This window comes from Pan troglodytes, chromosome 2 (genome assembly GCF_028858775.2).
Source record: "Pan troglodytes isolate AG18354 chromosome 2, NHGRI_mPanTro3-v2.0_pri, whole genome shotgun sequence".
In the NCBI taxonomy this organism is placed as follows: Eukaryota; Metazoa; Chordata; class Mammalia; order Primates; family Hominidae; genus Pan; species Pan troglodytes.
Window position 1 is genome coordinate 141,242,975 of NC_086015.1, and position 25,584 is coordinate 141,268,558.

Sequence of the window (25,584 nt, forward strand, 5' to 3'; positions counted from 1 at the left end):
CTTCAGACACAGCTGAATCAAGGGTTATGATTAAGACTCTATTTTTCTCTGCCCATATCTCAGTTCTGCTGTCTTCTCTGTTGGTTTGCTTCTCAAGAAGATTGTGAGTTGTTGTGTTGGCTGCTTATATTTCTAGCCATAAAGCCATGTTTCAGCTATGGGAAACCTAGCCAAAGGGAGGCATCTCTTTCCTTCTATGCATAGGAGAAAAACCCTAACAAAATACATTAGATTATTTGAGTAATGTACCCATCCCTAAACCTCTTCCTGTAGCCAGAGCAGTGGTATCTAGTTTGATGAAGCCTGGGTCCCCCAGTCAAAACATGGAGATTTGTCATATGCCATGAAGACTTGTATTCTGAGGACCCAGGGTCCTTAGAAATCAGGTAAACTCATTGCTTTGCCTCATTTTTTTCTTCTTTTGGATGAAACTGAACTCCAGAGAAAGCTTCAGAGATATAACTTCTGAGCTTCTCTGACTAGTTACCAAACAGTATGTAGTACAGAAAGGAAGGATCTGAGAGATTACTCTGGTTCTCAAAGAAAGCTGATAATTAAAACCTAAAAATTAAAAAAAAAGACAAAAACAAAACACTTTACATTCAGTTTTAAACAAGTGAGATTACAAAAGTCATCAGTAGAAAACTGTCCTTGGTTATGTAATTTTGAGCTATTCAAATTTAAATTTTCTAAAATTTAGGGGCATTTTGAAGTCTCCTTGTACAAAGACAGAAATGGACTAACCAAGCCCATGGAATACAGGCTCAAAATATGACTCAGCACTGTTACTCATAAAAATCCCTGGGAGTCCCCAGTTCTCTTACCTTTTACTTAGGTAGTATTCAGCCCTCTCCTGCCTCCACGGGACATTATCCAGGGTTGACTACTGCAACAGCCACAATTTTTGCCAAAATGCCTGATATCTCTGAGTTGATGTGTTCCACTGGAGAGAGCACTGGGCTTGGAATCAAAAACCTGGATTTCTGGTTCTGACTGCATTGCCAACCAATTATGTGACCTTCAGGATTGATTACAATGATTCACTAACATATTTTCATTATCTAACTTCTGTACTGAGTCATCATAATAATCAGTACTGTGCCTAGTGCTTTATATACTTTAACCCTCCAACAATGCTGATCTCGCCCCACTAGTGGCCCAACACTCTAAACACTCAAGGATCACACACACGCTCACGCTTATACATACACATTTACCACACAGTCGGTTCAATTTTCAGAGCCTCATCAGGGACCAACACTTCTTTGATTTTTCTAGCCTCAGAACGGCTTTTGAACAATTCCATTCCTTCAGCTAAAGTCAGGCTGATTTTTCATACTTCCCAACCCACAGCTAGAGAGGGAAGGGGGTATTCTCTTCATAATAGCCCAAATAAACGTGAAATGAGCATGTGAGGCCCTTAAGAGATGATGATAAGCAAAAAGTTTCTTGTGGTTTAATATTCACTATGTAAGATATTATAATATATTGTAGAGACAAAATATCACTAAAATGCTTTAAATATGTCCAAATTCTATTCTGGAGTAAGGGTAGTTAATTTAGATACCCCAAAATCATCTATCAGTGATGGTTTTTAGTATCCACACCACCACAATATTCAACACTAAATGCAGCTACTCCCTAATAACCAAATAAAATGAAATCTCAGTCACCCCTGCCACAGTGGGTAGCTAAAAGAAAGCATAGACTTCTTCTTCTTCTTCAGAGAAACTTCAAGGAGTGGGTGGGTCCTACTTGCAGACCAAGGATCATACAAATTCCTTACATAGAAAACATTATATTTTGTCCTATCTTTTAACTTAGATTTTTAGGGTAACATAAAGGTAGAATTATATGTAATACAGAAGAAAGCTGCAAATATTTCTTCTTTAATCCAGCAATGCTCCTTCTTTAAATTTCTCCTGAGGAAATAATCATAAATACTTATGCTCAAAGGTATATATCAATTGTTTAAAATAATGTAACTGGATCAACTTAAAAACCTAATGAGGGAAAGATTTCTAATAGTCTTTATATACAAGTAAACTATTATATAGTCATTAACATTATATTTTTCTAACATTAATTCTATTAAACAGTGCATTGAAAAACACCCTGGAAAGAAATATATTCCAAAATATTTTAAGTAGTTGCTTTTGATTGGAGATATAATGATGATACTTTTTTCATTTGTACTTTACAGTAGTTTGCAAATTTTCTTCAATGAGAATAGCTTTATTTTATATCTAGAGAAAAAAAAACTAAAAACTGAAGAATTAAAAAATAGAAAACAACACCCAGACATGAAGTCCACAGGAGCAGATATAGCTCATTACCTGGAGACATGACCATCTCAGGCAGCTTGGAAGGAGGAAGTTATTAAGTCATGGCTGAGTAGAGTTCTCTGTTCACTCTGAACCAATAAATTAAAACGGTCATGAGCCCAGAAACTGATCTCACACTATTTTGCTTTAGCTTTTCTTCCCCTTTAGAGACTCTTTGGCAATTGGCAATCATTTCCCCATTTACTCACCTCTGAAGACAGGAAAGCCGAGGCCCATACCTCTGTTGTGAACAAGGACCAGAAAGGAGAAATGACATGCTCAAGGCCTTTGCACAGGCGTATCAGGGGAGCCAGAACAAAGACTAGAGTCCATACCAGGTTAGCCTCTTGCTTGCTCCACGAGAACACACAGACCTCATCTCCTCCCAACCACTGGCCTTCTCAGTTTCCAACTCCTTTTCCTGACTGGAAGGGCCATCCAGAAACAGCAGGATGGGCTTGCTTCAGGATGGGTGGCCTAATGTTGGCAGGTGGTCTGAGCCAACCAGATCCACCTGTGTGGGGAAATGTCCGGAACAGACCCTGAGTCCCCAGATATTTAACACCTGGAACTCATCAGACCTGCATCTGATAAGGAAGGGGCTCTGTATGAGCTATGCACAGAGCAGCCTATCTCTAAAGAAGACTTTTGGGTTCTTGATGAATTTTTCAAGGTTTCTAAAAGATAATCTCAACCATGTGTTATCACTGGATTCTACTCAGAGATGTTAGACATCAGGGAAAATTCAGCAGCTATTGTTTTTTAGTTGGACACAGCAAAGCTTCAGAAACCCAGTTACTTAGTCATTTTCTGTTTCTTATCACAGAATACCTGAAACTGGGTAATTTATAAAGAAATGAAATATATTTTTTACAATTCTGAAGGCTGGGAAGTCCAGGGTCAAGGGGCTGCATCTGGTGAGGCCCTTCTTGCTGATGGGGATCTCTGCAGAGTCCCAAAGGAGTTCAGGGCATCATGTGGTGAGGGAGCTAAATGTGCTAGCTCAAGTCTCTCTTCTTCTTCTTATAAAGCTACCAGTACCACTTCTGTGATAACCCACTAATCCATTAACTCACTGATCTCTTAATCTATGAATGGATTAATCTATTCATGAGAGTGAAGTTCTCATGACCCAATCACCTCTTAAAGGCCCCACTCCTCATTATTTCCACATTGGGAATTAGGTTTCAACATGAGTTTTGGAGGGGACAAACATTCAAACCATAATACCCAGGCTTACGTAAAAATGAAGAAAACAAAATAAACTTTTTCTCCTTGAAAAGACATTAGGAAAAAAGAGAAAAGCATTTATGGCAGAAAAAAAATCTCTCTGAGCCATTAAAAAATACAGATGATTATTAATGTTAATATTGCTGTCATTATCATTATCATTATCGAGAATCTACAATGTCACAGACATAGTTTCAGGCCCTTTTCTTACACTATTTCCAACCCTCAAAATAGCCCCCATGAGACAGGTATTATTATCCCCAGCTCACAGGTGAAGAAACCAAGGCTCAGGGAGGCTAAGTATCTTGTCCAAGTAAGGTGACCAACCATCCCAGTTTGTCCAGGACTGTCCCAGGTTCAGCACTGAAAGTCCTGTGTTCCAGAAAACCTCTCAGCCTGAACAAACCGGGACAGCTATGCCAAGTCTACATAGCTAATAAATAGAAAAGCGTGGATTCCAACCAGGTTTGTCTGACTCCACACCTCACTTTGTTTCCAATATGCCATAGAAAATCCCATTAAATGGGCAAAATAAATTCATAACTACATTTTTTTAAATGGAGGAAGAAAAAAAGGGAGAGAGAGAGACAGAAAAGGAAGAAGAAAAACACAAATGAGAAAAATAAAGAAAGATAGGGAGAAACTCATATAAATCTAGTTTAAAGAAAAAAATATTTGCCAATGAAGCCAAGAAGCGTAATACTTAATTTATTGTAAATTTTTAATTTTTAACACTCAAATTTTAAATAATGCCCAATAAGAGCCTGTCTCTGTAACTAGTGCATAGACAGATGGCAGAGATGGGGGAGGACATTGGGCTACCCAGTACCTCAGCCTCTGCAAAGCTCTCAGTGGGTTCTGTGATGTATGTGCACTCTTAAGGGCTTCCAGGCTAAAGAGGACTCTGGTGTGATGCCACCCAGAAGGGAAAGGAAAGCCCCAGCACTCCCAAGGTGGACTGTCCGTAGGAGAAATACCTGTTCCCTCCAGTGGTGGCAGCTACACAAACATTACAAGGTTGGGTTTGGACCAGGGCTCACTTCATCCCAGCAGCCACCTTAGGCTAGAGCTTCCCCAGCAGCATCTGGGATCTGAGTCAGTTTCCATCAGCACTGAGAGGTTTCCCATTCCTTTCTCATCTCAAGTGGAACTAGATGTGACCTGCTCACTCTGGTTTCGAGTTTTTGACCAGTCCAAGCTTTCCCTGTTATCAAAGCTGCCGCCCTTAGCCCTTGTTGACAATAAAAAGCTTATTTATTTTGTTCGACAGGCCAACTTGAATTTCCCCAAAGAATGTTTTAAAAGGTAAAATATCAAACATATTAAGCATGTAGGACTTTGCCACCCATACTTATTGCCCAGAGGAGGGAGGTTGCCATGGCAATGCCTCTGGTAAGGAGGATGAAGTCTCGCTGAAGGGTGAATAAAGTATCACAGTGGGGCACAGGCTGCCCCGCCAGGCAGCAAGCCCCTTATGATACTGGAAGTGTTTGCCCAAGTCTTAAGAATTAAGTCATAATTAAGAGAGAGTAAGAAAAACAAAAATGTCCAGCTGCAAAAAAAAAAAAAAAAAAAAAAAATGTTGAGGGGTGGAGGAGTCAGAATGTAGATAGAGATATTTTAAAAGTCAGCAGCGAATGAATGTGACTATGTCTTCCTATGACAGCTGGCAGAGCCCACCCACCAGTAGCTTTTGTGCAGACAGGCCACACCCCATCCATCTGCAGAAAGGTACGGCCAATGGAGCAGAGAGAACCCAATAAGGAATTCACTGGAGGGTTGGCATCAAATGACCTTCATGGCCTCTTTGGTAACACACCAAAACTCCACAGAAATTAACACAAAAACTAGGCAGGAGGAACTCAGCTTCCAGTATGACTTAGTAAGCTCCCACCAGGCTAACCCTCCTGCAGATAACAAATATAAACTCTGTACAAAATACAAAAAGTAACTACTTGAAGCCACTAGAGGGTGAACAAAGACAAACATATTCTGAAGGGTAGCTGACATTTAAAAGAGAGGAAAGGTATAAAGCAAATTTCCGTTTTTGAGGCTTCTGGCCCAAGGACAAGCCAAAGTCAGGTGGCATGAAGTACCTAAAATCTGTTAGAAAATCTGCAGTTTTTCTGGCCTGAAGAACCATGAGACAGAGTTCAGGGCAACTATAGCCACAATAAGGTGAGCAAAGAGTCTTAGAAAAAAGAGACTCAGAGGGAGAAGATCCAAGTTTTCTATAAAAACCCCTCCCTGGGTCTCTAGTTAAATCCTAAGCCATGCAAGTATAGGGCTGACTACAAACAGCTGACTTAGGATCCAAAGCTGAATGGAGACTTGAGATGTCCCCAAGACACAAAGTTTGCTGTATGAGTAGAAGCAAATTAATTGTCTTCTCCAGCAAACAAAAAAAAAAATCAATACTCTTTGGAAGACTATAATAGCATCTAGAGTCTCTGAAACATAATACTCACAATATCCAGGACGCAATCCAAAACTATCTGACATGTGCATGACATGACCTATTTTTAAGAGAAAAGGTGATCAATGGAGACCTGACCCCAAGATAACCCAGATACTGGAATTAGCAGATGAGGATTTGTAAAGCAACTATTGTAACTATGTTCAAATACATAAAAGAAAATATGCTAATAATGACTAAAAAGACAAGAAATCTCACAGAGAAATAGAAACTATTCTTGAAAACAGAACTTCTGAAACTAAAAATACAAAATCTGAAATTTAAAAATGTATGAACTTAGCAAAGTGGAGATTACAGAGGAAATCATCAGTTAACTTGAAGATAGATCATTAGAATTTATCCAAAAATAGAGAAAAAAAGTTTTAGCAAAAACAGAACCTCAGGTACTTGCAGGATAATATCAAAAGAGAAATAATTGAGGCCAGAAGACAGTGGTATTTTTTAGGGGCTGACCGAAAAAAAAAATGTACAAATACACTTCAAGAATGAAGGCAAAATACAGTTTGCAGATAAAAGGAAACCATGAAGATTCATTGCCAGAAAATCTTCACTATAAAAAAAATGCTAAAAGAGTTCTTCAATCTGAGGGAAAATGATACTAGATGAAAACTAGGATCTGCAGGAAGACATAAAGAGCATCAGAAATAGACCTTGTTGAATAGGACACTGGATATCACTAGATGTAATGCAAGACTCAAAGCCTGAGAATTTGAGGCAGTCAGGCACTGCACCTCACCTTCCACCATCACAGCGGCTCTGGGCAGCTGTCAGCGTTCCTACTGCCTCACATAACTGGGAGTATGAATCCACCTGTAGAAGCACATATTGCCGTATGTACAAAGAGGAAAGACAGTAGAATTAAGTAGGTAACAGCAATAGGTAAGTCTTGGCAGTCTCTAAACCTAATACTAAAGCAGGAAAATCTTAACTTTGTAAACTGAATTGAAAAAATACTTTTGAAAATGTTACTTTGTACATATTTAACGTAGAGGTGAAAAGTTTCAGGATGAGAATTCCCTCACAAGCGCCAGATCTCAAAGGCATCTCTCAGCGGGTCTCCAGATAATAAGCAAAGCCAGTACCAATGACAAAGAATTCATCAGTGGTCATTCTCTGAATGTCTTGCCTCATACTAGGAGGTAATATCATCTAAAAAAAAAAAAGATGACTTTCACTTCATATCTCTCACCAACCTATCAGTTTGTTAGACATTTGTTTTTATGTTTTGATCTTTTGATGTGTGGTAACATTGAATATTTTGTGTGATATGTGTGTCTCTTTGCTGTGTGTTTATGGATGAATTGAGTATTGGTAAGAATAAAGGAAATTTCATAATCCTTGGTTCTCAATCAGAATTAGCTAAAAAGTGAGAAATTTCTAGACTCCTGGAAGAATAACAGCAAAAAATGTAATTTTATGCCCAGTACATCAAGTTGATTGACTTAAATATCTGCTAAAATAACTTTTTCACACTAGGATGGTAACAGGGAAACTGTGTGTATATATGAAAGTTGTAAAGAGATAAGATTTTAAAAGAAATGAAACTAAGACTACTCTGTTTGCATTTAATCACCTAAAACCTATTTTTTTAAAAGGATTACAGAGTTATCAATTAGTCATCATCATTGATGGCAAATAGTTCAACTCTAGTCTCCCTTCAGGCATATTTTCCTCCAGGATGTGAAAGAAAAATCTTTTCCAAAGCAGCTGTCTTTAGGCCAGATTCTCCCAAGGAAATTATTATGGCCCCTGCAGTGGACAATTTAATCCCAGAGCAGCTAGTGAGGGTACGGTTTGCAGAGTAGGATGGGATAGACAATGAGTGTAAAGACACTGTTGTGAGATCCTGTAGCTGACTGCCCTTCAGTTCTTCTGCTCTGCCCTGATTCATGTTTCAATGGAATGGAAGCTCCAAAAACAGGCTGAACATGAGTCACCTCCACTTACGTGCAACCCCTTAACATTCTTTTTTTCTTCATAGAAGCTAGCTTTTCTTTCTGTGACAGTAGAACTGGCACTTCAGTTACTGTTCTCCAAATTGGGTTTCATACATTTAATATATTTTCAAGATTCAGTTGTATTCACTTAGTCAACAGATATGTATTAAATATCTATTTTACAAAAACATGAAGAAACTTTGCTATTAAAATATAACATCTATGAACCATGTAGCAAATTTTTTAAAAATTAAAGAAATAAAGGAAAAAAACTAGCCTGCAGTAGGTGAAACTGTTGAGTCCCATAGTAGGCACTCCTTATGGATGCATCCACACCCCAGGACATGCACGAGCTCCCCATACAAAAACACCTCTCACTAAAGATAAGCTCACTATCAAGAATTAGAGAGCATGTGGAAAAAAACCATGATGAGAAAGCCACCCAATGTAATAACCAAGAGAAATCTCATTTCAATATCTATAGCTAATAGAAAAATCTAAAAGAGACTGTAAAATAAGCGTATGTAAAATGTCCAAAAAAATAAAGAATGGTGTGGTGGGGGGATGGAGGAACATGTGGGATTTTAAAATAAACAAAATAAAAATGCTGGAAATCTAAAATACAGTCACTCATACAAGAAACACTGATAAGTTAAACAGTGGACTAGACACAGCAATAGTGACTGAGGAGAGCAAGTCAAAGACCCAATACGAGAAGGAAAGAGATACGATGACTGAAAAGGCTTTGGAGACACAACACACAGGATGGGGAACTTCACAACATGCATTGAATTCAGGTTCCAAGAAAGGAGAATAGTCAGAATAAGGAGAGGAAATGTCTCTAGACTTGAAGACATACATTCTAGTATTGAAAACACTCTGTCTCCTGAGAAGTATTAAACCATGCTTAGCTACACTCTAGTGAAAATGGAGAATATCAACAATAAAAAGAACATCTTAAAATAAGAAAAAAATATGTATTACATATCCATGGCAATGAGACTGACATCAGTACCAAAAAAATGACAGAAGACTTTGTAATCATTTCTTCGAAGATCAGAAGGAAAACAACTGTCAAGCTAGAATTTTACACCAAGCTAAATCATCATTCCAAAGTAAGGGCAAGATAAAGAGTAGCAACAGCAACTGTGATCAAAGCCTTCATGGGACCAGCATAGAAAATACTGGAAATTCCAGCTGTCATTATGCTCCAAATGTGTAAGCCACTCAGGATTCTCCTAGCAAAAAGGGGTCAGACCTAAGGAACTGGATATCCTGTTGACCTTATTAGGTGGGGAATCCCATACAAATGTCACTGAGGATTCTATCCAGACACTCAAGAGCAGGTGGGCCTTGAATAGCAGTCATCATCTTAGTTTTAGTGTTATTTACCCATCTGAAATGGCTTCATTAGTTTGAGAACTGCAAAGATACATACACTGGGTGGGAAGAGGGCCCAGATTAAATGTAAGCTGTGCTCACCCTAAGATGCATACATCTATGAATACCCTGGTCAAGTATTTTCATATGCAAGGAACAGAAAACCCACTCCAAGATTCTGGCTGTCCCTGCCAAATGCTTACTCATCAACTAACAATGGTTGCCCCACCCAGATCCAATTCTGTGTGAACTTCTAATTCAAGCTTCTACTACTGCCTAAGCAGAGTCTATGTTTCTCTTAGTTTAAATTCTCTCGAGAGAAAATCTGATTGACCACTAGCCAATGAAATGTCTGCCACCCCTCTCTGAAGAGAGATCCCCTCTCTCAAGAGTCCACCTCTGATCCAATCAGCTCTTTCCCTGTGGAGCAAGAACTGTTGGCTTGCCTACTCAACATCCATTCCACCATCACTATCACTTTTTTCTTATTAATATTGTAAATCAACCCCTCCCTCCTATGGCACTATCCTCGGCTCAAGGGGTATATTCCGATTTGCCTAAGTCATGGTGTCCCATTCCCCTTACAAGTGAGTGGTTTAGGGGATGGAGCACATGACCCAGTTTCTTTTCATTTTTTAAGTCTTTATTTTTTTAAAGCAGTTTAAGCTTACAGCAAAATTGAAAGGAAGGTACAGAGATTCCTCACATACACACAGGTGCACAGACTCCCCCATTTTCAACATCCCCCACAGAGTGGTACCTTTGTTACAACTGATGAACCTACATTGACACATCATTATCACCCAGAGTTGACAGGATTCGCTCTTGTTGCTATACATTCTATGGGTTTCAACAAATGTGTGATGACACATATCCACCATTGTAGTATCATACAGAGTGGCTTCATTGCCATAAAAATCTTCTATGTTCTACCTTTCCCCCAACCCCTGGCAACCACTGATCTTTTTACTGTCTCCGTAGTTTTGCCTTTTCCAGAATGTCATACAGGTGGGATCATACCGTATGTAGCCTTTTCAGACTAGCTACTTCCAGTTCGTAATATGCATTTACGATTTCTTCATGTCTTTTCTTGGCTTGATAACTTATTTCTCTTTAGTACTGAATAGCATTCCATTGTCTGGATGTACTACAATTATTTATCCATTCACCTACTGAAGGACATCTTGGTTGCTTCCAAGTTTTGGCAGCTAAGAACAAATCTGCTATAAACATCTGTGTGTGGGATTTTGTGTGGAGGTAAGTTTTCAGTTCCTTTGTGTAAATACCAAGGAGCATGATGGCTACATCATATGGCAAGATTATGGTGAGTTTTGTAAGGGCACATGACCCAGTTTTGACTAGTGGTTCAAAAAGGAAAGATTCCAGCATTTCTTCATTGAAGGGAAAACTTCTTCACTCTTAATGAAGAGACAACAAAAGAGGCAGCTCCATCCTTGGAAACATACATACACACATGTGCACACCTTCTTCCTCCATCTAAGCATTCGCATGACTACATGTGATACACTGGAATACTGCAGCCCAAAGATGAACCAACACGGATGAAGGCAGAACAAAAGGAGCCTGGGGAAATAGAGCCAGAGCTCTACTTTATGTTCCTCACCTGACAACACCCCGCCTCTGAACTTTTCATAATGTGTGGTTTCTTTTTTTTTTTTTTTTTTTTTTTTTTTTTGAGTCAGAGTCTCGCTCTGCCACCCAGGCCGGAGTGCAGTGGCGTGATCTCGGCTCACTGCAACCTCCACCTTCCAGGTTCAAGCCATTCTTCTGCCTCAGCTTCCCAAGCAGCTGGGAATACAGGCACATGCCACCACACGCAGCTAATTTTTGTATTTTTAGTAGAGACGGGGTTTCGCCATGTTGGCCAGGCTGCTCTCAAACTCCTGACCTCAGGTGATCCACTCACCTCGGCCTCCCAAAGTGCTGGGATTACAGGCGTGAGCCACTGCGCCCAGCCTTATGTGTGGTAAGTTTCTTTATTGCTTAAGTCAATTTCAGTTGGGATTTACTATTACTTAAAGCCAATGCATCTGAATCAAAACATGGACACCCAGGCCAGGCCTCTATTAAAGATCATGTGTAGGTCCAACCCCCACAGAAATATCCACTGTATCATGTGGGTTTTGTGGACTTGGAAAACATAAGGAATGAGCAACGTCCTGGGAAGTCCCATCTCGTGAGAAGAAAAGTGAAAAAGAACAAGTTTGAGTAGGGATGAGGGATACTTCTATTGTCCTCTAAGCTACTGTGCATAGATTCATGTCTGAGTTCCAGGGCATACACATTGCAAAAAGTAGTTTAAAAAATTTATATATATATATGGCTATTTCACTAAAATCTCTGTGGTGTAGTGAAAGGTGCTAGTAGCTTTGGTGCCATGACCTGGCCATGTCAGGAGACTAAAGGAAGCTTCCTGAGGAGGGAGTTTTTGAATATCAGGTACTAAATGCACACAAAAGTGTTCCTTTTTGGAGCCAGGGACAACAAATTGTTTGATCTTAAATGCCAACTCAGGCCAATCCCAACTGACTATGCTGAGAAGGACTCAGGAATGGAAGATTATCATGATCAGTTGGCAATGCCTGTCATAGGACTGACTGGGAACCAGCAGTACACATGCCACATGTTTGCCCTCTTGAATTCCTTTCTGAGATGGACCCCGGCCAAACACTCCCTGCATCAGTGAAGATGCATTCACTCTAACACCCCCTGTTACATATTCAAAAATCTTACATTTTATTTTCTCTACTCTTAAGCAAGGATATACATACAAAAGTGCACTGTCTCTAACCAATCTAATCATTGTTGAATAATCCCCCAAACCCAGGAGCTGTTCTTGTCACATTTATTGTCCCTTGTGCTTCAGGGTACTTGACAATCCTCAACTACTGCTGTTCCTTGAAGAGCAACAGCACTCCACCTAGTAAATTTTACTTCAGAATGTTAGTACTATTGTTATTTTTAGCATTATTTTTGTCTGTCTGCCTCATCCTAAAGATTGTAACCATGAGTAGCTTTGACATGCTTCAAAACTTCTTTTGTTCTTCCAGGGAGCTTTTGGAGAGGGTCCCACTTCATGATGTCCGTATGAAACAAGGTCATGGAGAATCCTTTGAATTTACTTCCACAAATATTTCTTTGAGTACCTATTTTGTGCCAGGTGCCACAACATGTATAAAGATGAATAAGGAAGAAAAGAGAAGGATCATTTGTCGAGATTCTGGTCTGCTATGCAATGTGCTGATGCCATTCTGGGGACTTGGAAGCATTCATCTCATTCCATTCCCATAACTACCTCCCAAAGCATCTTTATCACAGTTACAGCTGAGGAAACTGAGGCTTGGGGAGGTTACCTGACTTGCCCAGTCATTCATCTAGTAGTTACTGGTGCTAGGATCTGAATCATGTCTGTCTGACTCAAAGCCCATGTTTCAATTCTCCTGACATGAGACCAATTGAGAAGTATGGTTCACAAGCTGGGGAGGGTGTCTTGGGAAATTTTGAGGCGGGGCACTTCCTAGCCCAGTGTGTGAAAGCAGGCCAGTTACTAACCTGTCTTAGCCTCAGCAGCCCAGTCAACAGAGGCCAATACCTACCTTGCAAGGTTGTTGTGAGGATTAAAGATAATGGGTAAAGCATCCAGCACACAGTATGTGGTCTATGAAGAATAGCTATGTTATTCAGAGCTACGTAAAAAATTACCATTTCTCAAAGAGGCAGGAGCTATTTTCTGATACAGTGAATTCTTGGAACTTGCAACGGGTGTGTATTATGAAATTTAGGATCTAAGCTAGCAAGACTTTGCTATAGGGCTTTGAGAAGGTATATGGTTGTCGCAAAAATCTCAGGAGAGTCTGCAAGATAAGAAAATCTCAAAGCAGAGGCAAGTTCAGAGACTTGCTTTCCTACTCCTGAATCTTCATTCAGCTGAGCTAATGGTCAGGAATGACAAGAGGACTCACCATTGTTTGAGCCTGCCTGTGAATTTGCATAAAATGTGATTTAAAACAAAAACATAACCAAGGATCTGGCCCCCAGGAATAGTCAAGGTATCTGCAGTGAGTAGAAGACTATTATTTATACTGCCTGGAATCCCACCACAAATCTTTACAGAAAGGCACAAACTCACATTGGATCAGGCTTTTGTTGGTCTCCAGGGAATGCTGACTTTGTTTATTAATGCCACAACAAACGTGTCTCTGAATAAGGGAACTGACAGGACACCCGTCTCTGCATTGAAACCTGATTAAAAGCAAGTCCAGCCCCTTCTAGTCTCTCAGGAGTCTTCACAGTTTCTAAGCTGTCCTTTGTGAGTCAGTGATGTCAATGGCAGGAAAACTCCATCCTTGTTTCTTTGGGTGATAATCCACACAGCACAGCATGAATACTCAAGCTCTCACACGAAGCAATGGTCTGCCTCCCAAATAGAAAGAAGGAGAGTTGCCTAAGTGGAAGGACTTGATAGGAGCTGAAAATGCAGCCCCATGACACCCAGTCCTCCTCTAATAAAGGTTTTTCCCTATCTCCTGTCACTGATGCTGCAAATTCTACTCTGGAGGCAGAGTGGCATCGGCAGGCAGCACTTCCTGAACCTTTCCATGAAAGGGACCCTTAAACACAGGGGAACAGTGGGGATAGTTGCACATTATGAATATACTGAAAACTACTGAATTGTATACCTTAACGTGCTGAAGTTATGTTATATGAATTATATGTTAATAATGATAATAAATTTTTAAAAAATACATAGAGGAAATAGCCTATGTCCTTGCAAGGCCAGCAGGACCAGGACTCAAGTGGACAGCTCTAAGTATGAAGTATTGTGCATGTTGCATTCTGCTTCAAAATACATCTATATCTGTTGTAATTGTTTAAAGATAATTTCCCAGTTAAAATGCTTAATTTTATCCCCTCAGATATTCAAATAAAATTGATACCCCAGGTGGACGTGCCTTAGATGGAGAACCCTGTGGCAGCACCACTCACTTGTGGCTTGAGAAACACAAAGGGGAGGTGGGCTTACCAGGGTGAGATCCCAAGGTGTGGATCCCAGAGTACGAATCCCAGGATGTGCATCCTAGGGTATGGGTGCCTAAAATGGTGCTGAAGGTCTGACTTAGGGTGACTCTCACTCACATTTTTCACAGAATAAGTTCAGAACTCTGGGCTATCAAACGCCCATTGTCACATGTGTGGACCCATGCATCCACTCTCACCCTTCCATGTTCTGTTCACAGTGCTGCCTCAGGTCTATGACATCCGATGGCAGCAGGCATCGTTCACCTTGTGCGTGCCCAACTCTGACTCCCAGGGCAGTCTCCCCACACCTCACGGGCTTCATGCCACATATGAAGCAGGCCTCTGGGGGTGGTCTCAGCCATAGCCTCCGAGAGCCTTCAAGACTGTTGCTCTGCAACACCAGTGGTCCCTTCCAACCAATGTCCTTTCTTGCCTCCAGCTGACATGGTGACATCATGCTCTCCAGCTTCAGTTTTAAGCCATGGTGGAAAATGTTTGGGCATGCCTTGCACAATGGACATATCTTGCTCTTCTCACTCCATCCACAGGCCTTTTGCCTAGCCGGCCTGCAGATGGCTGTGTGTGGAAGGCAGGGGTATGTCAACATTGAAAGAAATCACATTCTAGGAATGTGGGGGTTAAGGCCTAAAAAGTCAAAGAGAAGACATGATTGGTAGACGTGTCATGCTACATTTACATTATGAAATTTCAAATGGCAAATTTAACAAGACCAGAACATTATCATTCAGATTCTCTGCATACTCTGGGTAGGATTTGTATTTGGTCTCAACAACAAAGCACAGCAACAAGATTAGAGGGAGTTGCTGGAAGCCAACATCCACAGGAGGCTGACATGTGACTCAGCATCGCAAGTAAGCAATGATGTCACCAGCATGACATGTGAAGCCCAAATGCACCTAGATCTACTAATCTGGGGGTCCTAGGTAAGGTGACGTTCCCTGCCGAAGGGCCCAGAGTGCCCCACATAGCAACAGAGCTGTCACCTGCACCCTCCGCACTCATCCTCCCTGTGCTCTGTGATCTACTGCCCCCTGCAGACCTCCCTGGACACACCTCATCCCTCTCCTCTCTGAAGTCCAGACTACCATTTTCTGGCTTCTTCCAGGCCACCCTCAAACCACCATCTACGCCCACTGCAGATCTGCACACACCCCCTGCCTCCGTCTCCCAGAACAGGGCTGCCTTCCCCTTCTAAGACCCAGTTCTGTCGCAGAGCTGTGTGGGCCCCTAATGATATAGCAGCGAACCCCATAATTCCTGAAGGGCTTTTTCAAAAGTCATTTTGTTTCTGCTATACATTAGCCACAAAAGAACTAATTCTAAAGCAAAAAAAAAAAAAAGACAATTATGTGAAAAACGGCTCGGAACCATGAAATACATGCTGATTATAAATATAGGCTTCAGGCATTATGAAATGAGGCAGCTCTAAATTTTCAAAGAACAAAGAAAAAGCAAGAGGATTTTCTAAATATCAAAAAGACTTTCAGGTTATAATTAGTAAATTGACTAACCTTTTTAAAGGTAAAAGTGAATTTCTAAAGCCTGCAGCATTCATGGAATTATATATGCTGTAAGTCTAGAGGACTGACTCTGCCAGCCTCCTCACTTCACAGATGAGAAAACAAAAGGTTCCATGACTTTCCCAAGGTCATAAAACAAGTTTGTGGCTGCTAGAATTTTAATTGGAGCTCCTGTCCTCCATCTTCAGTTTCTTTCACCCATTCTACAATGGAAGCTACTTTCACAAATAGGCAACAATGTTCAGATTACTTGCATAAATATATGGAGATGGTGTTTGTGGAGGTGGTGGTAGTGATGGTGGTGGTGGTAAGAGGGTGGTAATAATGGTAATAGGGGTAGTAGAGGTGGTGGTAATAGCTATGGTGGTGGAGGTGGAAGTGGTTGTGGTGGAGGTGGTGGTAGAGGTAGTGATGGTGGTAATGGAGTGATGGTAGTGATGGTGGTAGATGTGGAGGTGTTAGTGGTAGTGGTGGAGGTGGTGGTTGTGGTGGTGGTGGTGGTTGTGGTGGTGGTAGAGGTAGTGATGGTGATAATGGAGTGATGGTAGTGATGGTGGTAGATGTGGAGGTGGAAGTGGTTGTGGTGGAGGTGGTGGTTGTGGTGGTGGTAGAGGTGGTGATGGTGGTAATGGAGTGATGGTAGTGATGGTGGTAGATGTGGAGGTGTTAGTGGTAGTGGTGGAGGTGGTGGTTGTGGTGGTGGTGGTAGTGAAATGATGGTAGTGATGGTGGAGGTGGAGGTGGTAGTGGAGGTGATGGTGGTGGTAGAGGTGGTGATCGTGGTAATGGAGTGATGGTAGTGATGGTGGTGGTGGAGGTGGAGGTGGTAGTGGTGGAGGTGGTGGTTGTGGTGGTGGTAGAGGTGGTGATGGTGGTAGTGGAGTGATGGTAGTGATGGTGGTGGATGTGGAGGTGGAGGAGGTAGTGGTGGTGATGATGGTGGTGGAGGTGGAGGTGGTAGTGATGATGGCAGAGATAATGAAAATTGCGGTGGGGCCAGGCACAGTGGTGCACACCTATAATCCTAGCACCTTGGGAAGCTCAGATGGGAGGATTACTTGACCCCAGGAGTTCAAGACCAGCCTGGGCAACATAGGGAGACCCCCATCTCTATAAAAAATAAAAAATTATCTGGATCTGTGGTCCCTGCTACTCAGGAGGCTGGGGCAGGAGGAGGATCTCTTGAGCCTGGGAGGTTGAGGCTGCAGTGAGCTGTGATTGCACTACCGCACTCTAGCCTGGGTAACAGAGCAAGACCCTGTTTCAAAAAAAAAAGGAAAGAAAAGAAAAGAAAGAAAGAAAATAAATAGTGGTGGTATGCATATGTGCTGGGAAGTTAAGGAGTGAGGAATAGTTCAAGGGCAGTTCAAGGGCATGTCAGCCAAAGCTCAGATTCAGTTAAGAGTGAATATGTATAAGAAACTGGTGGAATGAGGAAAAGGATTCAGCCGGTATAGACAAATCAATTAGATGTATCCATAAACAAAATGACAGAAATGGTACAGCAGCTGAGGAAGCAACAGGGTCATAAGGACCTTTCAGTGTGGGATTGCCATGCATGCTGGATATTTCCAGGCTGCGGAAAAGCTCCTAATAGTGAGGCTCCTTGAGTGCAGGTACAGGTTGTGAAGCCCATCAATATTTGTTGATTGCCTTTTCTGTGCAAGGACCTCAGCTGGGCCGTGGCAACACAAGGGTATGCAGGAAAGCAAGAGAGGCCACACCCTGTCCTGCTCCATTTTCTCTCTTTAAATGTTGGGGGTTTTGTGTTTTGTTTTGTTTTTTAATCACGGGAGAGTTGCCTGGATGAATAAGACAATTCATCAAGTCCTGCCAAACCATGAGTGGTGGTGCAGGCTGGAGGAGCCCCACTTATTTCTTACAGTGAAGTTAGCCTGTCATTAAAAAGTGCCTGTGTAGCCATTCACTTTGTGGCCCACAGTGCCACCGTGTGGAAGGCACCTGTTGGCTGGACATGCACAAAATAAAACCGAAGCAGTGGCAGCTTTTAAACCAACCCATCACCTTCACTCAGGGAACCCAAAGCACTCCCTCCATGTGACTATTATGCTCAATTTACCAAAGAAAAGGCCGTTGGATCTGTGGGTTCAATGAACCCTTAGTGATCAGCTATGTGGTCTAAGTTCTCACTGATCTCCTCTCTAAGATCCCTGATTGAGGTCAGAATCGCAGAATCAATGGGCACTTCTCTATTCTTTCATACCAATCATTTGATCCATTGCACTGATAGTTTATTGAGTACAAAATGCAGCTTCCTCTTCCACAAAAGCCTAACAATGGTCAGCTATTGCCAATGGAAGAACAATTCAGCTCATCGCATCTTTTCTGGATCAGGTCCTTATATTCCCCCCCACCGCCCCCAAGCTTTACTTAAAGTCCTCTCTATCCCTTTGAAACATTTTTCTTTCTGGCTCCCTGCTTAGGTTAGCTCTTCTCGCTTGTCTTGTCATTAGGTGGAATAATACATGAAGACACTCCTGGCACAATTACTGCCTTGGAATTGGCCCAGTTCAGCTTATCAGATGATGAGTGTCTGCTATGGGCAGATGCAAGTGATATAAGCATCAGAGACACCTCCTTCCCAAAGAACTTAACACATGTTAGTGTCTCCACTGGCAGCTCTGTTTTCTGTCGACTGTGCTAAACGTTGAGCCTGCATCTTTACATCCAGCAGGGAGATAGGCTTGCAACCTTTCGTAACAGACACAAGCATGAACACAGAGGTAGAGAAGGCCACACAGGTGCAGGACAATTCCTTCCACATCCTTTCCACCTAAGCCTGGAGAGGACTTAGCGGACCTTCGCAGCTCCCCTCAGAAACTGGCAGTGAGGCCAAGCACGGTGGCTCACACCTGTAATCCCAGCACTTTGGGAGGCCGAGGCAGGTGGATCACCTGAAGTCAGGAGTTCAAGACCAGCCTGGCCAGCATGGTAAAACCCCATCTCTACTAAAAATACAAAAATTAACTGGGCATGGTGGCGCATGCCTGTAATCCTAGCTACTCAGGAGGCTGAGGCAGGAGAATCACTTGAACACAGGAGGCAGAAGTTGCAGTCAGCCGAGATCAGGCCACTGCACTCCAGCCTGTGCAACAGAGTGAGACTCCATCTCAAAAAAAAAAAAAAAGAAAGAAAGAAAGAAGAAACTGGCAATGAGAGACACGGGGAAGAGAAGAAAAGTGCAGAATCACACTTGATGCTCTGTTGATTTTAGAGGTTACTTTACTTAGATTCCCTAAAAGCCTAGAATTTGGTTATAGCATGTGAGTCAGCTTATTATAAATATGTAATTCACTTTGGATTTTCTAAAGCTGAAAATGGTCTTCATCTTTATCTCAGTTACACACCACTACTAGGTTCCAGCCACAAGACCAGAGCATCTTCTACTTCCTAAATTGTGGGCTCAGGTTTTCAGGTGATAAAAACCTTTTTCAGGTTGTCACTATAAACCTATTATACATTTCCAATCAATGTCATCCCTATATGTATAAGTTCAGGACATTCTTCAGTTTACCTCAGAAAATATAGCTAATTAAATTTTCCCTTTTTATATTGAACCATGCAGTCATGGAAGGGAAGAGCTGGTATGGTCCAAAGACACAAAGCAGTGCAGCAGCTCCCAAGTGCTAGGCTGTAGGCCAGAGCTGGTCCATTGCTAAATTTTCATTTGTCTAAGACAAAGTATGGGGCCAATTGTCCATTCTTGGAGAGTCTTATCTTCTTACTCTTCTGGTATTAAAGTGTCCTTTATAAAATGATGGTGATTGTTGCATACTTTATGTGCTGACTTGGCAAAATAAAAGTTAGCAACTTTGGGTCAACTGCAAAACTTTTTGTTAACAGCCTATAGCACAATGCTACCTCACACTACCAGGGACTATACTCCTGCACTACAGAGAACTAGCCTAATGAGAATCCAGAACAGGAAGAATTGCGAGAAATGAGACTTTCTGCTTAGAAGTATTCAGAAGATGCCCACAACTAAGGTTCAAGACTCAACTTCAAAGAAGATTTCTAATTAGAATTCATGAAGGCACCTACCCATCAGAGCATTCCATGCGTTCATCCATATGTGGAGATTGGGATGGCCTCACAAGAATGTGACGTAATTTCAAATTTGAAAAATAGCCAATATAAAATTCTAAAACAGAAAAATAATCCGAGTATCTATGTCTTGCAAGATGGTAAAACATATGATAAAATTTCCATGACTAAGAATAGCTCACTGTTAGAACCAATAAATGGATTCAGCAAAGTTAAAGGATACAAAATCAACACACAAAAATCAGTTGCATTTCTATACATTAATAATGAACAATCTGAAAAAGAAATTAAGAAAACAATCCCACTTATAATAACATCAAAAAGAATAAGATAATAATACACCAAACCAAGCAAACAAAAGATTTGTACACTAAAAACTTCAAAACATTGCTGGAAAAAATTAAAGAAGACACCAATAAATGGAAACACATCATGTGATCATGGATTGAAAGACTTAGTATTGTTAAGATGTAAATACTACCCAAAATAATCTACAAATGTGATGCAATCTCTATCAAAATCCCAACATTTTTTGCAGGAATAGCAAAATCTATCCTAAAATTCATATGGAATCTCAAGGGACCCTGAATAGCCAAAACAATCTTGAAAAAGAAAAACAAAACTGAAGGTCTCATGCTTCCTGATTTCAAAATTTATGACAAAGCTATAATAATCAAAATAGTGTAGTACTAGTATAAAGACAGACATGTAGACCCATGGAGTAGAATAGAGACCCCAGAAATAAAAATTGCATATATGGTCACATGATTTTCAACAAGGGTGTTAAGACCATTCAATGGGAAAAGGACAGTCTCTTCAACACATGGTGTTAGGAACACTTGATATCCATGTCCGGAATAGCGAAATTTGACCTCCCCCCTCCCCACCTTATAACATATACAAAATTTAACTGGATCAAAGACCTAAATATAAGACCTAAAGCTATAAAACTCTTGGAAGAAAAGATAGGGAGAAATATTCACAACATTGGATTTGGCAAGGATTTCTTGGAGATGACACCAAAACACAGGCAATAAAAGTAAAAATAGATAAACGTGACTACATAAAAATTGAAAATTCTGCATCAAAACACAAAATGAACAGAGTAAAAGACAACCTATAAAATGAGAGAAAACCATTTGCAAATCATATCTAACCCCACAATATATAAAGCTCCTATAACTCAACAACAAAAAACCCAAATAACCCAATTTTAAAATAAGCAAAGGACTTGGATAAACATCTCTTCAAAGAAGATACACAAATGGCCAACAAGCATATAAAAAGATGCTCAACATCACAAATCATTAGGGAAATGCAAATCAAAACTGCAATGAGATATTATTTCACATCCATTAGGATGGCTGATATTTTTTTAAAAACAGAAAATAACAAGTGTCAGCAAAGATGGGGAGAAATAGGAACATTTGTGCATTGTCAGTGGGAAAATAAAATGGAAAACAGTATACAGGTTCCTGAAAAATAAAAAAATAGACTATATGATTACTATATGATCCAGTAATTCCACTCTGGGTATATATCCAAAAAAGTTAAAAATAGGATCCTGGAGAAATATTTGCACAGCTGTGTTTATAGCAGCACTATTCACAATAGTCAAGATGTGGGAGCAACCCAAGTGTCAACAGACAAATGGATTCTTTTAATGATATATATTCATACAATGGAATATTATTTAATCTTAAAAAGGAAATTGTGACACACACTGCAACATGGATAAACCTTGATGACATTATGCTAAGTGAAATAAGATAGTCACAAAAAGACAAATACTGTATGATACTACCATATATGGTACATACAGTAGTCAAAATCAGAAATAGAAAGTAGAATGGTGGTTGCCTGCAACTGGGTGGGGGGAGATAGGGAATTGTTTAATGGGTATAAAGTTTCTGTTGGGGAAGACGAAAAAGTTCTGGAAATTGGTTGCACAAGAGTGTTCATATACTCAACACCACCGAACAATACAGTTAGAGGTGGTTAAGATGATAAATTTTATGGGTTATTTTACCACAATTAAAAATGAATTTTTAAAAACAAAACTGTGCAATACCAGAATAGTAACAGAATAGTCAGATTAATGGAATATACAGAAAGTCCAGGAATAGACTAACCACATACAATAATTTACATTTGATGAAGCAGGTATTTTTTAAGTGAAGAAAGGATGAATTGTCAAGTAATGCTGCTGAGACGACTGGTTAATTGTAAAAATAAAATAGATTCCTAACTTACTGCTAACACCCCTCAAAAAATCCGGATATATTAAATATTCAAAATTTTAAAACTTTTTAAACTAGTAAAAGAAAATATAGATGAACATGTAGAAGTCTTAGAATGGAAAAGACCTTCCTAATTATGACACCAAAAGCAGAAATTACAAAGTAAAACACTGATTAATTAGACAGCTACAACTTAAAATCTCTTTATAGCAAAGAACTCCATGAACATAATTAAAAGACAAATGATTGACTAGAAAGGAGAAAAAGTAACATATATAATAAAGGACTAATATTTTCAATATATTAAAAACTCTTAAGAGCAATAAGACACAAATTACACAATAAAAATGCAGTCTAAAAATCAAAAGTAAAATAAGGCATTCAGTAGCATAACCACAGAAAAGAACTACAAGTGACTTTAAAACACAGTAACTTTAAAGAACTACAGTGACTTTAAAACACATTCCAAGTAGGATCTACCTTAAGGACAAAAACAACTCCAAAAAAGTTAATAATAAATTTTAAATTGTTTTCAGTATTCATACAATAAGCAATAGGGTGGGTATTGTTATGTCTATGACTATGATTGTGATGTTAACAGCCAGGATTTTTGGTATGGAAGAAAAGCGATATACATGTTAGGTCAACGAGATAAAGTAAAACTTCTGTAGTCAGGAATTTGAATAGGGAATATCAACATGAACTCACAATATTTTTATTGTATTTCCTATCTCTGTGCACTGAAAGATCTTAGAAACACTAAGTCCAGTAGTGATAGGCACTCCTAGCACCCAGATGTCTATAAATATAACTTGCTTCTAAAAGAAACCAGGTTTCCCCCAGATAAATTACTAATTTTAGGTCTGGGACAAGAAAGGTATGCAATGAGCCTGGAAGGAAGCTATCGGACTACTAAGGTCATATCAAAATCATTCGAGAACCAAATTAAAGAGGCACCCAAAGACAGGACAATCTCAGCGTTAATAAGGATAATAGTACAAAGGATTTAAACAAATCAAATATATTTAAATCTATAAGGTTGTATGGCACCTATTGAAGACACTAGGAAGCTCATTCATTATTCTGAAAAAAGAAAGACTTGAGCCTTTAGCTGCTTTACCTGTATGAACTGCACCTCAGAGCAACCAGACAGTTTGATGTGGAGAATTCCTCTTTACAGAAGTTTTCCAGCTAGTAAATGTCAAAGGAATAACAAACAGACTATTAAACTTTAGAGATCTTTAATTAATAGATGGGGCTGGGCGCAGTGGCTCACACCTGTAATCCCAGCACTTTGGGATGCCGAGGAGGGCGAATCACAAGGTCAGGAGTTCAAGACCAGCCTGGCCAATATGGTGAAACCCCATCTCTACTAAAAATACAAAAAATTAGCTGGGCATAGTGGTGGGCGCCTGTAATCCCAGCTACTGGGGAGGCTGAGGCAGAAGAATCACTTGAACCCGGGAGGCGGAGGTTGCAGTGAGCCGAGATCGCACCACTGCACTCCAGCCCAGGTGACAGTGCAAGACTCTGTCTCAAAAAAAAAAAAAAAATGTATTTAGGCAATGGTCATCAATGTCTATCACCAATGCCATCACCAACATCACGAGAAAGGAGAAAAAGATATTCTGTGTCTCCTGATGGAGATGCACAAAACCACCAATGAAGAGTCCTGCCAAAACACAAAAAAGTAGTCAAAGCTGAACCTGATCAAGTATTTAGCTCTAACTACAAATTTACAGATAGTTCAGGAGAAAGAGGAATACATTAAATGCCACCACAGTAATCAATCAGCAAAACCCAGACTGTGGGGAATTCCACAAGACGAACAATCTGATTTATTCAGCAACAGCAAAAATAATAAAAATCATGGGGAAGGAAAAGGGAAAGGAAGAGAGGAAAGGAGGGAAGAAGGGAAGACAGGAAAGAGGGGAAAATGAAAGAGGAATCTATAGGTTAAAAAAGACAAATATGTGTAGTAAAATAGAGGAACTGTAGACAGAGAATTGATATTTGATGACATTTAGAAAAAAAGTACTGATTTTTGTTGTAGTGTGATGGTGGTACAATGGTTATTTTTGAAAAGGAAGTACCTTTTAGAGACACACACAGAAATGTTTGTAGACATAATGATATTATTTGGAATAATATGTAATATTACATGTATATTACTTGGAATAATATGCAGTATCATATTAAAACATACAATATTATTTGGCGAAAGATATACAGGAAACAAGATTCTCTATGGGTTGATAATTGTTAAAACTGAGTAATAGGAACACCAAGGTCATTACACAATTCTATTTTTATATATGCTTGAAATTTTTCATAATAAAGAGATAAAGAAAACAGCAACAAGAAAAGTGAACTACAGGCAACTCATAAAAGAAGAAATAGCAACAACCAACATGAAAAAGAAATAAAAAATAATTTTACTTTAGAAGAAATCTTAAAAATGCAAGTTTCTTAAAAGGTGAGGTTTCATTTTTCACGTATCACGTGGCCAAAACATTGAAAGATTAATGATATCCCTGGTAGCAAGGGAATGCAAAAACTAGCTTTCTTGTGTGCTCCAAACACTAGTAGACTAAATTGGCTCCAGTTTTCTGGAAAGCATTTGGCAATATGTAACAAAAGTACATGGGGAAAGGAGCTAGAGTTCCAGGGCCAGGCTGCCAAAGTCAGATTGCAGTCACACCACTCACTGGTGGCAGGACCCAAAACAAGTTTCTTAGCTGCTGTGTACCTCAATTCCTAGCCCATGAAATGCATGTACTATAATAGTGGCACCCATCTCAAGGGCTGCTGTGAGGCTAAATCATAATATTCGTACCAAACTTGGACCAGTGCCTGGCATATGGTGCTGGCTTTCATTATTATGTTGGCCCAGCAACCTCACTTCTAAGAATTTATTTTAAGGAAATCTTAATCAAGTGCACAAAGACACATATACACATTTTTTTAATCACTTCATGATTTATAAAATGCAAAAAGTAGAAATGTCTGGTTAAAAAAAATTTTGTAATCTTTGCCTGGAATACGAGGTGGCCATTATATATAACTGTCTTATATTTATACGTACTGACATGTACATGTGTACTGATATAAAGACATTTGTAATCTGTTCTCCAGGAGAAAATCAAGCTAGAGAAGAATATAGTTGAACCCTAGGAAGGAGTTTTTTTTTTCACCAGTGCATGTACATCTAGATGTTAACAATAATTGACTGAATTTGTGGGTTATATTCTTTTTGATTATCTGTATTTTCTAATTTTTCTGTATCAACCTTATCATTTGTCTAATTTTTAAATGATCTGTTACATACGTTCCACAGTTCTGGCAAATCTT

The 25,584-nt window shown here is 39.9% G+C and overlaps 1 protein-coding gene across 1 annotated transcript in view; it reads right to left on the minus strand.

Annotated features, from left to right (window-relative positions):
• DZIP1L (DAZ interacting zinc finger protein 1 like) overlaps positions 1-25,584 on the minus strand; it is an 83,965-nt gene that overhangs the window by 2,541 nt on the left and 55,840 nt on the right. The window lies entirely within an intron of this gene.